This window comes from Mercenaria mercenaria, unplaced genomic scaffold, assembly GCF_021730395.1.
Source record: "Mercenaria mercenaria strain notata unplaced genomic scaffold, MADL_Memer_1 contig_4776, whole genome shotgun sequence".
NCBI classification, from domain to species: domain Eukaryota; kingdom Metazoa; phylum Mollusca; class Bivalvia; order Venerida; family Veneridae; genus Mercenaria; species Mercenaria mercenaria.
In genome coordinates, this window is record NW_026463030.1 from 44,802 (window position 1) to 61,087 (window position 16,286).

Sequence of the window (16,286 nt, forward strand, 5' to 3'; positions counted from 1 at the left end):
TGACATGGTATAGGACTTAACTCATGACTGCAAAGGAGAGAATGGGACAACTGCACGTTACCAGAACGCACTTTCAATAAGTACTCTCCATTTATTCTTAATGGGGCTACCATCCCCACAGCCCAGTTTTTCTTTTTTGTTTATTCAATAGGTTATTGTTACAATTTATCTATGTGATTGTGACTGGTTAGCTCAGTCGGTAGAGCATAGGCCCTGTTAGCAAGGAGTCATATGGGAAAATGAGATCCATCGATTTTTCACACGAGTGAAAATATTTTATATAGCGCAAAGAAGGAGCCCTTTACTTTATTTAAATTTATGGAAAAAGTATTATAGGTATTTTAGCTTTGCAAATGATGTGATAATATTCAATGCTTTGTCTTTCTTATGAATATTTTATTTTTAAAATGAATTTAAAAGAAAATGGTCTTTTTTGCGTATACTTTATGTCTGTCTATCTACAAATAGAAACATAGTAAAATATGGATAATCTGCTGAAATTTCTTCTGTTTAACAAAGAATAAATAGATTCTTATGTGCGCTTAAAGACCCTTGCAAACGACTAAGTAATCTATATCTATTTAGCAATTGTTTTATACTAATTTCAGTTTTCTAGGTGAAGAAGAAAATGGTCTTTTTTAAGCATTTTGCAGATGAGTATAGTTTTTTTCCTAATCGGAAAGACTCGAACATTCTCGTATGTTTCCGTCAATTCTTACGGAATTTAAGCTCCTTAACTTTAAAGACTGATATCTTCTCATCCGCTAAACAGCACACATGCACGGATTTATAAATTATTGGACGCTCCATAATATGATTTGTTTACAGCCAATAGTCAACTTTAAACAGCTTGAGGATCGAAGTTCAAAATTTAAAAAAGAAACGTTGAAATTTGAGGCGGCATATTTTGGGCAAGTTAGAAGTAGAAAATCAAAATTCAAGTTTTGAAAGGATAACGTTGAATTTCGCTTACATTGAATTTCGCAGACACGGAAATCGAAATTAAAATAAAAAGAATTCGTCGAATTTCGAGGCAGAACTGAAATCAGTTCCAGCAGGATGACCGAAATTCAAATATTTTGAGGGGAGCGGTCGGCCAGTGGATAATGTGTCGGCCGCTCAACAAATGGGTCGTGTGTTCGAGCACCAAAGGGGTAACGACCATGACTTCTCATATGACTCCAGTACTAGTCAATCGGCATTTAAAAAAAATAAAAAAATTGCGATCTTTAAATTGGCTCTTAATTCAATACATGCTCGATATTCAGATAGAAAATTTGCAGTGCTAAATTTTCGAAACGTTGAGCTCGCTCGCAAATAAAATTAATGCAAGATCGAAATCTAGCTGTTTAAAAGATAGTTTCACATTCAATACCAGTTTTAAATTCGATTGCTTTGAAAATTCGAGCAGGCTTGAAATATACTACCGGGAATAATCTATTTGGATTTTTAAAAAAATGAATTTCGATATATCCGATCTTGCACGATTTTTAATCTTTGAATCTTGAGCAGATCGCGGATTCAGTATTATACCGAAATTCAGCTTTTCAAAATTTGAAGTACGATTTTCGAGATGACTAGACACTAATTGCTTGCTCGATATTTGACTTTTTCATTTCAATATCAATCTTGGAACAGGCTGTTCATTCAATACGAGATCGAAATTTGGCTTTTGGAATATTATAAATTTCAATCATTGAGCTGGTCCGAAATTAAAAGCGATTTTGAAATTTAACGTTTTTCAATTTTCAGGTGTAACTTAGGATCAAAATTCGATAAGTTATGAAGTTGAATTTCGATCTTCGAGCTGGCATAAGATTCTAAGCTAGTTGGACACCGCTCACGACATAATAATAAATGTGCAGTTATTTGATTACTTAAAAACTACTTAAAATCTTTATTTCATAATCATGAACATCAAAGAAAGTATTACAAAAGCGAGTTTCCATCTGATTGTAAGAAAGTAGAAATTACTTTTGGAAAGTCATCGTTTGGTTTTATAATAATGTGTTTGTTGAGAATAGTTTTGATTGCACTGTTGAATTCTAACTGTTGAATTCTAACGCTTTCAGATAGGTTGCTAAAGTTCAATTTCTGTAAAAACACGTTATTTTGGTAGTGGATGGGATAAGATGTAAACACACTATCAACAGAAATATCGGCATATTGATGAAATATGCATGCAGAAAATCAGACGGGGCATGTATCAGGATATATTTCTGATTTCTACACTCAAGGTGAAGAAATATGAGTATAGCGGCTGATATGTCCTTTTTTCTTGATTTAGTTAAAATGTTAGCTCTGTCTTAGAATATGGAAAAAACCCGTAATCCAAATTTCGGCAACTATTTTCAGAATATTGGTTTCGGAGTAAATAGTTAAACATATTTCAGTTTGTAAACGTTTAACAAAAATATCACTGCCGGACTTCGTGTAACCGAGTTGAAATAGAAAAAGTGCCCAAAATACCGACACAATTATAGGTCATATTGCGACTTTCCAGCTTTTAATGGTGGAGGAGGAAGACCCAAGGTGTCCCCATTCCTTATTCAAGCAAGGGCGGATACCTAGGTAGAGCTATCGACCTTCCGTAAGCCAGCTGGATGGCTTCCTCACATGAAGAAATCGACATCATGAGGAAGGCTCAAACAAACACCGACGAGGGACAAGTAATACGAAGTCAGCTGACCAAGGAGGCCCACCTACATATATAGTGGTGGAATTTTATCAAAAATATTTATTAAGAACAAAAGGGACATATTTATGGAATATTTCTGCAAGAGTAGTTCATCATGTGTCATATCATGTGCCTAATAAAGTCTTACAACTGCTATAAGTTTGAATCAAATCTATTCAGTGGTAAATAAAATACAACAAAATGCACAACGTTAACCTGAAAACTGCATGTAAAATTGATAATTCATAAAACTGGTGCCAGAATTATGGATCATATCCTCTGGGTAAAGATGAGAAGCAGTCGTTTTAAGTTTGAATTAGATTGATTGATTTACAAACACAGATGTGTTACAAATCAATTTTAAATAAAATTATAAAAATGGGACATGATTTACGAAGTATTTGTTACAGTTATGGATCTTGTTACATATGATGAGGACGATGATGTTGAAAAACAGTTTGAAATTTGAATAAAAGTTTAAATTTGAATCAAATGCATTTAGTAATAATAAAAATATAGTGAATTGTTTACTCAAAACTGACAAGAATGTATGTTTGGGTTTAAAATCTTTCTTTTTCTCAACATTTTTTTCAGTCATTTAAACGACGGTGTCTACTTGTGACAATAACTATAATGTTCGGAATTCCATAAACGACAGCCTGCTGCCAGCTGTCAGTTGCTACCTGCCAACTGCGTACTGCCAACTGCTAGCAGCCTACTGCTACGGAATTCCATACACGACAACCATCCAGCTGTCAACTGTTACCTGCCAACTACTAATAATACTCAACTTTATAGAGCTGCCTCGTTGGAATATCACGCCATAGACACGTGACACGATTCACCAAGTCAAGTTATACTGACACCGAGCTGACTAGTCCTAGCACTTTCCTCTTAATGCTAAGCGCCAAGCAAGAAAGTTACTAGTCTAGTACCATTTTACGTCTTTTGTATGACGCGACCAGGGATTGAACCCACGACCTCTCATTCTCGAAGCGGGCGATCTGCTACTAGTCTACCGAGGTGGGTCAAAACTGACATGATACTCTCAAATAGAAAGGGAGCATAATTCATAAAATATACGTGTGAGAGTTATGGCTCATATATTATGGTGTAAGTGATGATGTAGAACAACTGAGTGAAAGAGCCTGCATTTTTTTGTTCGTATGTTTTTGTTATGTTTAACGTCTCACTGACACAATTATACGTCGTATGGCGACTTTACATCTTTCCTTAAGGTGCCCCTGCGTGTATTATTTGATCACGGGCGGGCACCTTGTAGAACCACCGACCTTCCGTAAGTCAGCTGGATGGCTTACTCACATAAAGCATTCAACGCCCCGAGACAGACTCGAACCAACATCGGTGAGGGGCAACTGATTCTAAGTCAGCCACCTTAACCACTCGGCCATCATGAACTACTGGTTATGAAGAAGAAGAAGAAGAAGAAGAAGAAGAACATTTAATTTACTTAGACTATACACCTATTCTTGTCATGCATATATACATACAATAAACATAACAATCAGGTCATAGTAACTACACAAGTTATACATTGCTATGAGGATGGTGGTATTACTTAAATTTAATCACTATATTGACACTTTCTGTCCATCATAAAATCTACATTATTCTATCGACTTTATCTAGTACATATAGATCTATTACCAAATAAATGCTCGATCCCTAACTCAGACCAGTAATTGTTTGGTTGTCAATATAAAAACATGGATACGAGTAAACCATATTTTTTTCAATTAGTCTTGACCTGTAGTAATTTTACAAAATTTGGAGCAGCCTACATTTATCCAAATCATATTTAATATAGTCAGTACACTGTGTTATGTCTCATTGTGTCATATGATGTAGGTGATCATGTAGAATAATAACAGACATAAATTGAAAATGCAAAATCAACCTGAAAGTTCAAGTAAAAATGTGACATTATTCATGACAAATGGTGCCAGCTTGTTCCATATGACGTAGTTAATGATGTGGAACATCTATTTTCAGTTTGAATCAAATAAATATCGTAATAATAGACCTAGCTTTCCAAGCTGAGATAACCTACTATGTAATTTGACACAGATTTCACAGAGTCAAAGATTTTTGACATGTTTTACGGAAACCAAGTAGATCGTAGAACTAAAGCATGTTTTACTATGACCTTACATAGTTTTTGACCTCAGGTACCCCACTTCTGAGTCTAATCTAGATTGCTTACAGGTAAACATTCTGAAAATGATATCAAGTTGAAAAATAGCCACTAAAATGTTTACAAAGCTTTTACATGATTTGAACTAATGATTTTTTCCCAAGTGATCAGTAACAAACTCATCCCTATTCTGAACAGACAAATATTCCGACCAAGTCGTATAAATATCAAGTAAAAACGGCCCTTTGAGTGTTAACAATAACTGATTCAGTACCCTAGTGTTTGATCTGGAAAATCCAATTCAGAACTTGACCAACATTTCATACAGAAAAACATTCAGACAAAGGTAAATGAATTTCAACTAGAAATGTGTCCTCATGAGTGTAAAGAATGTCTTTTTTTATAACTTTTGACTACGTGACCTAGTTTTTGATCTCTAGTAAACAAGTTGAACTTGACCTAGATGCAATGAGACAAAAATTCTCACATCAAACTGCATCCAGAATGCGTACAAGGTTTTCCTTTGATTAAACTTTTGACCTAAATTTTTAACTCCGGTAACCGAGTTTTCAAATCAAATTACATTTTAATAAATAACGAAGAATTTGAGAAATTTATGAGAAGATCAATCAGTAAATGTGGACTCTTACGGGTTAACATGGTTTCCTATCATCTAACCTAGCGACCTAAGTTATTGGCCTCAAGTAACCTAGTTTTGAATTTTTATTAGATTTTAAAGAGACAAACATTCTGACTTAGTTTCATAAAGATGAAAAAGCCTCTGTTGCATCTAAAGTGTTAACAAGATTTTCCTTTTAGACCTATTGATCTAGTTTTTACCCCCAGATAACCCAGTAATTAAATCGTCGGAGATCTTACTGAGGGTAATATTCTGGTAAGTGTCATTAACTGGGTTAAAACAGTGACCTCTGGAGTGTTAACAGTCAAATTATTGTTGACGCATGTCGGACGACACACGACGACTTCGGGCACAGGGTGATCATAATATAATTGAAATACGGTAGCAACAGTTATGATCCTATTGTCATATGATGTATGTAATGGTAAGGAAAAATAAAAAATTTATGTTGCAAGCAAAGTAAGAATGAAAACAATCTCGCATTGTTTTGGTTTATCGTCTAATATACAATGGCCATCGTTCAGATGCTTTGATACTAAACCAGTCGAGCTAACGCCCTCCATGTTCAATTCCTGCACATCTGAACTCTGTACCGTGATACACCAAGCAACAAACGACTCCAAGACTTTGATTATTTGATAACTAATTGGAAATTGGTTCATGTTCATATTATTTTCCAGATAGAAGAATATACAAGACATTTAGTGTGTGATAAATATTTATAATCATAAGTCCCAGGCCCGTAGGAAGCATTTTGTAGATTGGAGGGCACACTTTATAGAAATCAGCCGACTGAAATAGAAAAGTAGGGGACTAGGTAGGGGGGGTCCGGGGGCATGCTCCACCTGAATTTTTTTTTAATTTAGCGCTTCATTTCCTGCATTCTGGGGCATTTTGGGGAGCATTTAAGAACACTTTTGTCACTGCAATTTTATATACAATATACTCCATGTTTTGACACAGTATAAAGAGTACATTATAAAACCACTCACCTTTTTCTCGGGCTTGGGTCCGAGAAAGAAACGCTTTTCTAAGGTTTTTTAAATTATTTTTACATGTTTTCTGTTTTAATTTGACACTTATAAGGTTAACAATACAATTATAAAACTGCAAGTCTGGTGACAGTTCACAGCTGAAATGGACCCGCTGTCAAAACATAATTAATTACTAAGATAATTACCATAATCGGTCAAATCATTGTGGGGGGGGGGGGGAAGGGGCGGGGCGCCCCCTGTTCCTACGGACCTGAGTCCGTTTGGGTATGGACACATAAAAATATTATGGTATATTAGATCCATAAGATGGATGTTTGTGATTTGAAAGCATTTTCGGGAGCTTGATATAAATAAATAACAGACATATAGACAGACAGACATTTTATTGAAGACTTGTACATTGTAATCGTCTATAACATATTTCCGCCTAAAATAGAATAATGTAGGCATATACATATAAAGTCTTATTACATACTTAAAGTTATTTTTCATTGAGTTTCAATGGACCGATATCGTGCAATGTTTTTCCATATTGACGTGGAACGCTTTCATATCGGACGTGGAATGTTTTCTTAACGTTGTAATGAAAAGAATCGCGTGACGTCTAAGGTGTAAACGCGCACGTTGCGACAACAAGTTGACGTCATTTTCGCAGAAAATATTAATGCGCGTCAGTTTGATTTGTTTATTACATTCCCGGAGAAAATCTTTTCGTATTTTACTTGTGTTTTGTTACAGAACGATAATTTAGACATACATTAATTGTTTGATAGTGGGTATGTAATAAAAAGGTTATCAACTTTGTATGTGGATATATGCACTCGTTCTTTCGCGGATAATATTGCGCTCCTAATTTCGCACAATATTACCAATGCAGAACTCGTGCATATATCCACATACAAAGTTAATAACCTATAAATATTCGTCTTCTAAATCGTTTGTTTTACAAACTAAACAACGTCGTTCGTGTCTATATTCGTAAAGGGTGTGTAGACATATGTAGTTTCAAAAAAACTAACATGACTATTTTTTAATTTCAATACATAATACATTATTAAAATGTTGATAGTTACAAGACACATCTGAAAATCAGAAAATATTGTTAATGTAGCTTTGAATCAAAAGAAAATAATTTTTATGGAAGCAAGAAAGCAAGAACCAACGCATAATCCATAGACAACGGACCTCACAGGAAGTCAAGTGACATCTATGATTGTGCCAATTTTTTCTGAAAAGGCAACTACAATAACAAGAGGGTCACGATGACCATGGATCGCTTTCCTGAGTAATATAAGCTACAAGTTTCAATGGCAAACTGATGCTAAAATATTAAGAAAGTAGGTCAGTAGGTCACATTCATTATAACTGAAAGTCAATTTTAAGACTGGTGTGCAAAACTGTACATTCCATCCAAATTTCAAGGCTGTATCTTAAAAAAAGTAAGAGAGTAGATCAAGGTCACAGTCAGGTGATCCCTAATCGCTTGGGGTCATCAGGTAATTATAATCAATCAGTCTATGAAATATGACCGGATATTTTTTTCTTATATAACTCATAATTGTAACAAGTGACTCCCAGGGCGGGGCCTCTTTTAATCCCAGGGGCATAATTTGATAAAACTTGTGAGAGAACCATCAGACAATGATACATACCAAATATCAAAGGCCTAGGCATTGACCTTTCAGACAAGGAGATCTGTTTTCCTATATAAATCTATGTTTAACTTGGTACCCCCAGGGCAGGGCCTCTTTTCATCCCAGAGACATAATTTGAACAAGTTTGGTAGAGAAACACTAGGAAAGGCTACATACCAAATATCAGAGGCCAAAAGATCTTTATTTGTTTTCTTATATAAGTCTATGTAAAACTTACGACCACCTCCAGGGCATGGCCTCTTTTCACCCCAGGGGCATAATTTGAACAATCTTGATAGAGGAATATAAGATGATGTCACATGCCAAATATCAAGGCTCTACGCCTTGCGGTTTTGGACAAGAAGATTTTTAAATATTTTCCTTTCGGTTCCCATGGCAACCAGAATTCTGCATTGAATTAAATTCTTTGAACAATTTTGAAAGGGGACCACTAAATGGTCATTCCTGTGAAGTTTGGTGTAATTCCGCCCAGTGGTTTTGAAGAAGAAGTTTTTTTTAGAAAATGTTGATGGACAGACGACGCACGACGTCATGTGAGCGGTTTGTGAGCGGTCACAAAAGCTCACTTTGAGCCTTTGGCTCAGGTGAGGTAAAATCACTAACATCAACCATAAGAAAGAGAAATAAAAGAAAATACATGGTATACAAGAAATTAAGAAGTGCGAATGATACCTTATAACACACTTCCATGATATAAACAGCTAATGCCAACAAAAATAATAGCACAAAATTTCGCTTAGTTATGTTTTGTCCATAACACCAGTAACTCCTCATAATTTACGCTAATAAGTCGTAGTTGGCGTTGATTGAGTTTATGAATCTGAGTTTATCATCTGGATAAACTATTCCCGTTGTCAAGTAAATAATATTTACAACCCAACTTGTAATGCAAAATCAGGATATATTTTCACGTACTTTCTTTCTCGCAAGCTTATATTGTTTTATAATGAAGAATTTAATTTATGACAATTATTTTCAAGCAAACATTTGTAATGTCTTTTACGTGAAGTTATTTTTACGATAACAACGTTTTATTTTTGTATACAAGTACAAAATTTTATAATAGTACTTTTCGAAAAAAACAACAACAAAAAAAACAACATACACACACACACTAGTATATTACTAAATTCATATAAAACACATTTTTTCTCATCTTGTTAACACACTATAAAACATACTTCTAAAGATTTTAAAAAATGTCAACGGCATAACGAGTCTGAGTAAGAATGTATAATTTGGTTTTACGTGTGAAATGAAAACATATTAAAATTTCTAAAGTAAAAAATTACGCCTTTTTATACAATTATATCAATAGATAATCCACTCTAATAATCGACATGATCATCTCTTAATAAACGTACGGCCATTAATTAAGGTCATGTTGTCTGACATGCGCATTTTCACCTTTTAACGAATTCATATCAGTTTGGGCGAAATCATGAAATTTCAAACGGAATTACATGTTTAGTTTCTACATAATTTATTTTAGGTCGTTCTACAACTAATATTCATCATTTCTAATGGAACCCATCGTCACGAAGGTAAGCAAGAAGAGGTCAGTTTCCCTTTCTAATGCTGAGCGGCAAGCAAGGGAGCTACTGGTACCATTTTTCATGCTTTTGGTATGACGCGGTCGGGGATCGAACCCACGACCTCCCGAACTCGAATTACATGGTTCACAATAAGTGGATCAAAAATGACACTAAAACACTGCAAATAACAAAATCTTTTAAGTCACTTAAAGAAAGAAAAAGGAAAAAGGAAACATATCACCATTATAATGCTGGACATCTTGTATTCCATAACCAACAGCAAGAAAAAGGTACTGCATCACGTTTGTGTGTAACTAAACATATTTATTTTTAGAGTGTTTAAATATTTCATAACTGAAGGGACTTCAATATAAGTGGTAAACTGCACTCATCTATTTTGGGATCAATTTAAATTTGTCATGTCTATGTGTTTCTTCTGAAAGACTATATATATAGTGCAAGATTGGTGAATATTTTCAAAATATACAAATGATTAAAACTGCTGCCTTGTAAAATTCCAGTTTGCAACTCATCACAGGTTAGATTTTGTAAAGAAGATACTTAAAACGAAACAATTCGCTGCTCATAATTTTCCTTTTGCTATTTCTTAGATTTAGAACCCCTCTCAAAACAAACAAACAAAAACAAACAAACAAACAAAAACATAAAAACGAAGTACATTCTTTTTCACTGAGAGTCACCTGATAACACAAAGTAACAAACACAACTTCCATAACAACAGGGTCATAATGACCCTACATCGCTCACCTGTTAAACTTGGCATTGAAAGCATCGAGATAAACATGCAGACCAAGTTTCATCGAGACAGGGTCATAGGTGTGGCCTCTACAGTTTTAAGAAGCTTTTGCTCAAATTAGAAAATGTTGCCCCTTTCTAAGACATTAACTCTAGAACCAGTGATGGAATCTAGCCAGTTTTAAAAACGAATCGAGATCATATTGTGACTTATGCTGTGTGTAAGAGTAGTTAAAATCGAATGTAAAATGTCACTTTTATGATGTTCACGAGATAAACATCAACAGATTTTGGGTATTTCAGGGATCAATCAGAAGCCGTAACTGTAGCAAATCAAACCACAAATAAATTCTCTATATGGCTGCAAAAGCCAAAAAGCAAAATCTGGTCCATTAAGGGGTCGTAATTCTGGAACCCATGATGGGAACTAAGATATTATACCAATAAAAATTGTATGCAAGTTTGATTAAAATCAATTGCAAAATGTGGTCTCTATCGTGTGTACAAGACGACAACGGACGGACGGACGAAGGGCGATCACATAAGTTCACCTAGTCAAAAAATCAAGTTAGGTTACATTTGAAACTAGATATCAATTAATGCAATTTTAACAAAGAAATAAGATATGATAAAAAATACAACAACATAAAAATAAAAATTCTTTCTAATGTAATACATAACGATATATATATATCGCATTAATCAAACAAATGTAATATTATCCCTCAAGTGGTTTCCCGCAAAGCTAAGGCACACGTTCATAAAACAAATATCCGTCTGTCTTAAACTGAATCAGATTGTTTCTTTCAAAATTATTGTTTATCCATTCAGTAAAAACGTTCAAAACATTGTGTATACATATATGGAAGATTGTAAATATTAACACCAGTGTATTTCATAACTAAATAAAACGGAACTAATTCTAGGAGAAACCAAAGCGCCTAAAAGTTCAGTTTTAATGCTAGTAAAATAAAATGTACAAGAACCTTATCTAGCTAGATACATATATATTTATAACTGGCGGTATAGTATACAAAAACTTTCCTCAAAGTTCTAAAGTTTAATTCAGCTGTTCTGTAATTTACATCTTAAAGCTGCATACATCCAGAAACAAATACAAAAAATACACCAGAGTAGAAATATCAATTTGTTTGCGGGTTTAAAGACAGTTTTATCTGTTAAAACACTTTTTTGAATAATAAAATATATCATCAGTAGAAAACTCTCATATGCGTTTGCCTATTATTTTGAAACTTGACACAAAAAAGAGTAAAGAATTGCTTTACATTAATATATACTTTACATGAAGTTAAACATATTTAGCGACATGACACTGACTAATCATTTCCGATATATCATAAAAGTGATGCTTGTTTTTAAGTCTGACGTTTAACTGGAGGCATGTCCCTATAAATATTCGACAAAACCATCGATATTGTAACGATTCTGAAAAAGATAAATAAAAAACTACGGGGAATATTACAGAGTGTCATTTTTATCATAAATGTAACAAACTTTGATAAAGTAGATACACTGTTTTTAAACTTCACCGGTCAAAATAATACCCTGAATGTACATGTTAATACATAAAATCAAACGACTCTAGTTATCTTTGTACCTCGTTTAGTTTTATACTAAACTCTCTAAAGATAAAAGGTATGTACAACTTATATGGGAATAGCTGTTGCGACAACAACAACAACAAAATCAATGAAAGCTTGATTTACATGTTCTGCATTGCATTTTTCTATATAACGATGAGATAATACATGGCAATTTAACACTAAAAAATCAGATATATTTTACACTGGTACGGAACAACAAAATGTATAACAGCTTGTTAAAATAATTGGAAAGATATGAAATATATGTTTCACATGTAAGATGAAAATGTATCTTTCACTTGCGAACACCAAATCTTACTTTTTCACTCATGGCAAAGCCACTTGTGAAGCTGGTGCATCTGGTGTTCATTTAGTTAAAATAGTTCAATCAAACACGGAAATAAAATCACACTAACACATAAATAGCTAGCTCCTTCAAAATGAAAACAAAAATCAGGAAGGTCCTTGTAACTAGATGGTGAATCAAACATTGCATTTTACTATTGTTTAAGCTGACAGCAAGAGCTTAGCCTTTTACAAGAATTAGGTCCTATATAATTAATAGACGAAAGTACAATGGTCAGTAGCAACATGCGTACATAGTTATCATATGATTTCTTTTAAAGTTTCAATTAACTTTGTTTTTGATTTCCGTTTTACCTGCATAATCTTCTATTACCAAAAATGTCTTATGATTCTGAATAAAACCTGTTAGGAAAAGCTAACTCATTTATTGACAGATGAAAATATCTATAGTCGAACTATTATTCTGAATTACTTCTATAAAACCAGCTTGAAAAAGGCCACTATTTCCTTTTCCTTTAAAATATAAAATTGTACAAATTAAATCATGCTGAGAGACCACATAAAAACAAAAGACCACTTTTTTTCCTTTAAAGGTAATCTTTACATATAGTTTTGAACGCATTTAAAGATATTGGACCAAACCAATCAACAAAAAGACCATTCATCATCAATTTAACACAGACAGATAAGTACATGATGTGCATATGTAGTGCAATTTCTACTCTGAAAAGTAATAATAATTATAGAGTAACACAACGTTATATATTCAGTCATTTCAAGCGTTTATGACATATAGGTTCTTACGGTGCCCTTCACAAGGGCACGACAAATGGGACATTTCCGCATCGCTGGAGCACAGTCGGCGCAGGTCACAAGATGGCCACATGGGAGGAATACAATGCAGACTGTATTATCTAGGCATACTTTACACAATGTCTGTTCCTTCAGTTGCTCATTCTCTGCTTTGATGGCCTTTGGGTCTATAAGAAAAGGAAAAATATAAAAGAACAGCTACATTTATCACATTTTATTTGTATTTCTACATTAAATTTAAACGCTACATACCCTATTCAACTAAACATTGCCGTCATGTAACCGCTTATGCAAAGGATAACTTTGATACCGCCTTGGTCGAAAAATCTGTGAACAAGGTTATTTCATACCATCCACTTGACATGTTCTTTCACAAGAAAATAAGTTCTCAAGCTATTATTTAACTCTACATGGTTTAAATTATGCATGTCTCAACTATTATTACACTTTTTTCGGCTTACTTATATACAGTGCACCAAAATATGAGAGAAAATACGATATACATTTTACTTTTTTTAAACTACTGTACCTAGAAATAATATATGGACATGACATAAAGGAAAATGTCTTTTATCTTTTTTTTAAAAACCTAGATTGCACATATTGAAACTTTATTAATGAAAAGCATCAAATCCTTATCAATTAATCAACAACAACTTGAATATGTTAACTCTATAAAATACAACATTTCATTTCATTTCATTTAATTTCATTTTATTGGCATATCGGCAAAATACATCACCTATGACAATTTTCAATATAACATAATACATATGGCCAGACAATCATCCTAAATATTACATAATTGTACTAGTAGACTTTGTGTAAGTATGTTGACGAAAACTTGAAAACACAGTGTCTTGAGAAAGTGACTTGTGCACGACTAAAGATCCAGTCTTCAATATGCATAGTAGCTCTTTGTCGAACTGTGCATTCGAGGTGAGAAATGCGAGAATGAAAGAGGCTAGTAATTTTCCCCGTCCAGGACCGTGTGTATCATAACATACAAAGGGTAGGATATAACACGTACAATGCCATCTTCTTGCTGATTTAGGACGACCAGTGGACAAGTATGTCAAATGAATACCGTTCTTCCTTCCTTTAAAAGATGATCAAACTCATTTATGACCTTCTTCTTCTTCTTGGCGTTCGACGCCTACACCATCACCCCTGATCTAGCTATGAAGGATGCCGTCTTCTTCAGGTCCTCTATCTTGCCGTGCACTTTGATTTTCATTGGGGTGCTGTTTGGCCACACAGTTTTCCTTTGGTTCAACCAGACGTGGACATCTCTGCAGAATGTGCTCAGCACTTTGCTGTTCCAGGCCACAAGGGCACATCGTCGGAGGAGACAATTGAAGCTTTGTGCACATGTGGGCATTTAACCTATTATATCCTGTGCGGAGCCTAAGGATGATGACTTGTTCCCATCTGTCTAGTAGGTGGTAGTCATCCTTGGTTGGCCTTGGCTTTGTCAGTGCTTTGATCATTGTCACCTTCTCCTCGTGAGTAATGACATTTTGTGTCTGATTACTAGTATCTGTAGCTCCAAGCTTGGCTAATATGTCTGCATTCTTATTTCCAGGTACACCACAGTGTGCAGGTATCTATTGTAAGGACACAACTCTTGATTTGCATAGGCTGAACATTGCCATGGAGATGGATGTTTGTTTGGAATTTTCCAGTGCTTGGAGAACTAACAGAGCATCCGTGAAGATAACCACGTTGGGGCAGCTCTCTGGAGATCCCTCAATGAGTTTAATAGCTTGTTTGATGGCTTCAACCTCTGCTCTTTAGTTGGTACAGTGCCTTCCGGTTGGAATACTATTTGTCTATGATCTTCCCGAGGTATGCAGTATGAAGATACCAGCTCCTCCGTCTTTTATTGCAGCTGAGCCATCTATGTACACCTGTGTCCATGTCTCTGACGGGTATGTGTCTTGGATCATGGCCTGTGTAAAGGATAGCTTGACCGTTTCATCTGAAGTACCAGGGGGGAAGACCAGAAACATTAGTAGGTATAGTCAGGTTGGATTGGTCATGTTTCCACGGTTCTGGTAGATCTTGAACAGTGAAAGGAGTAGTGGGTTGTCCAAGATGCTCTGCAAAGGTTTTGTTGAGCTTCCTGGCTTCGTGTACAAAACTGCCTCTTTTTAAAAGACTTTTTTGGTAAGCCCTTCAAGTTTGGCTTTCATGGGATGATCTGGCAGGTATTTGGTATTTGCTGGCTTGTACCAGGATTTTAGACTCCCTTCTCTTGGCAAGTGGAGGGATGGCATCTTCCATGACCTTAATGGATATTGATTTCAGGGCTCCGGTGACGATTCTGAGAGCCTGATTTTGCACTTTGTCAAACCTCTGCTAATTTGTCTTGGCCGTTGTTATCCAAGCTGAGGAGCCATTCTCTAGGATGGTCCCAAGGTACACTGTCTTGAGTATGTTTTCGTGAGTTCCCCAGTTTGTACCAGCAAGTTTCCGTAGAATGGGAAGCTTTTTTCGTGCCTTGCTTTCTGCATTGGTTAAATGTGCCTTCCATGTTAGGCGCCTGTCAAACGTTACTCCTAGATATGTTGCCTCCTCCACTTCTGCAAGTGGGGTGTCACAAATCCTAATATAGCCAGCATTTGTCTACTTTGGTAACAGTAAAAACAGGGTTGTGCAGGACTTCTCAGTGTTGACCTGAACACACCATTCTTCTGCCTAGGCTGTAAACCTGTCTGCAGTTTCTTGCATCCTGTACTTGGCAGTTGTTGCATATTCCTCTGAGCACCAAAACACCAAATTCCGCGTAGAGAGCAGCTTTGACTCCTCTTGGAAGTTCAGCCACCAGATTGTTGATGAAGAGAAGAAAGAGAGTAGGAGAGAGTACTCCTCCCTGGAGAACTCCATGTGCAGAAACTAATGACTAGAGGTTCCATCAAGGTTCACTCTAGCCCTTCGGTTGAAGAGATAGGACTTTATTCATCTGTACAAGTTGCCTCCAACACCATTCCTCTGTAGTTTCACAAGAAGACCATCCACCCATACCTTGTCAAATGCTTTCTGAAGGTCTACCCATGTCACTAGAGTAACCTTTTTAGCCTGAAAGGCATTTTCTTGTGCAAGGTATATTGTTTGATCCTCTGTTGACCGGAATAACCCGAAGCCATC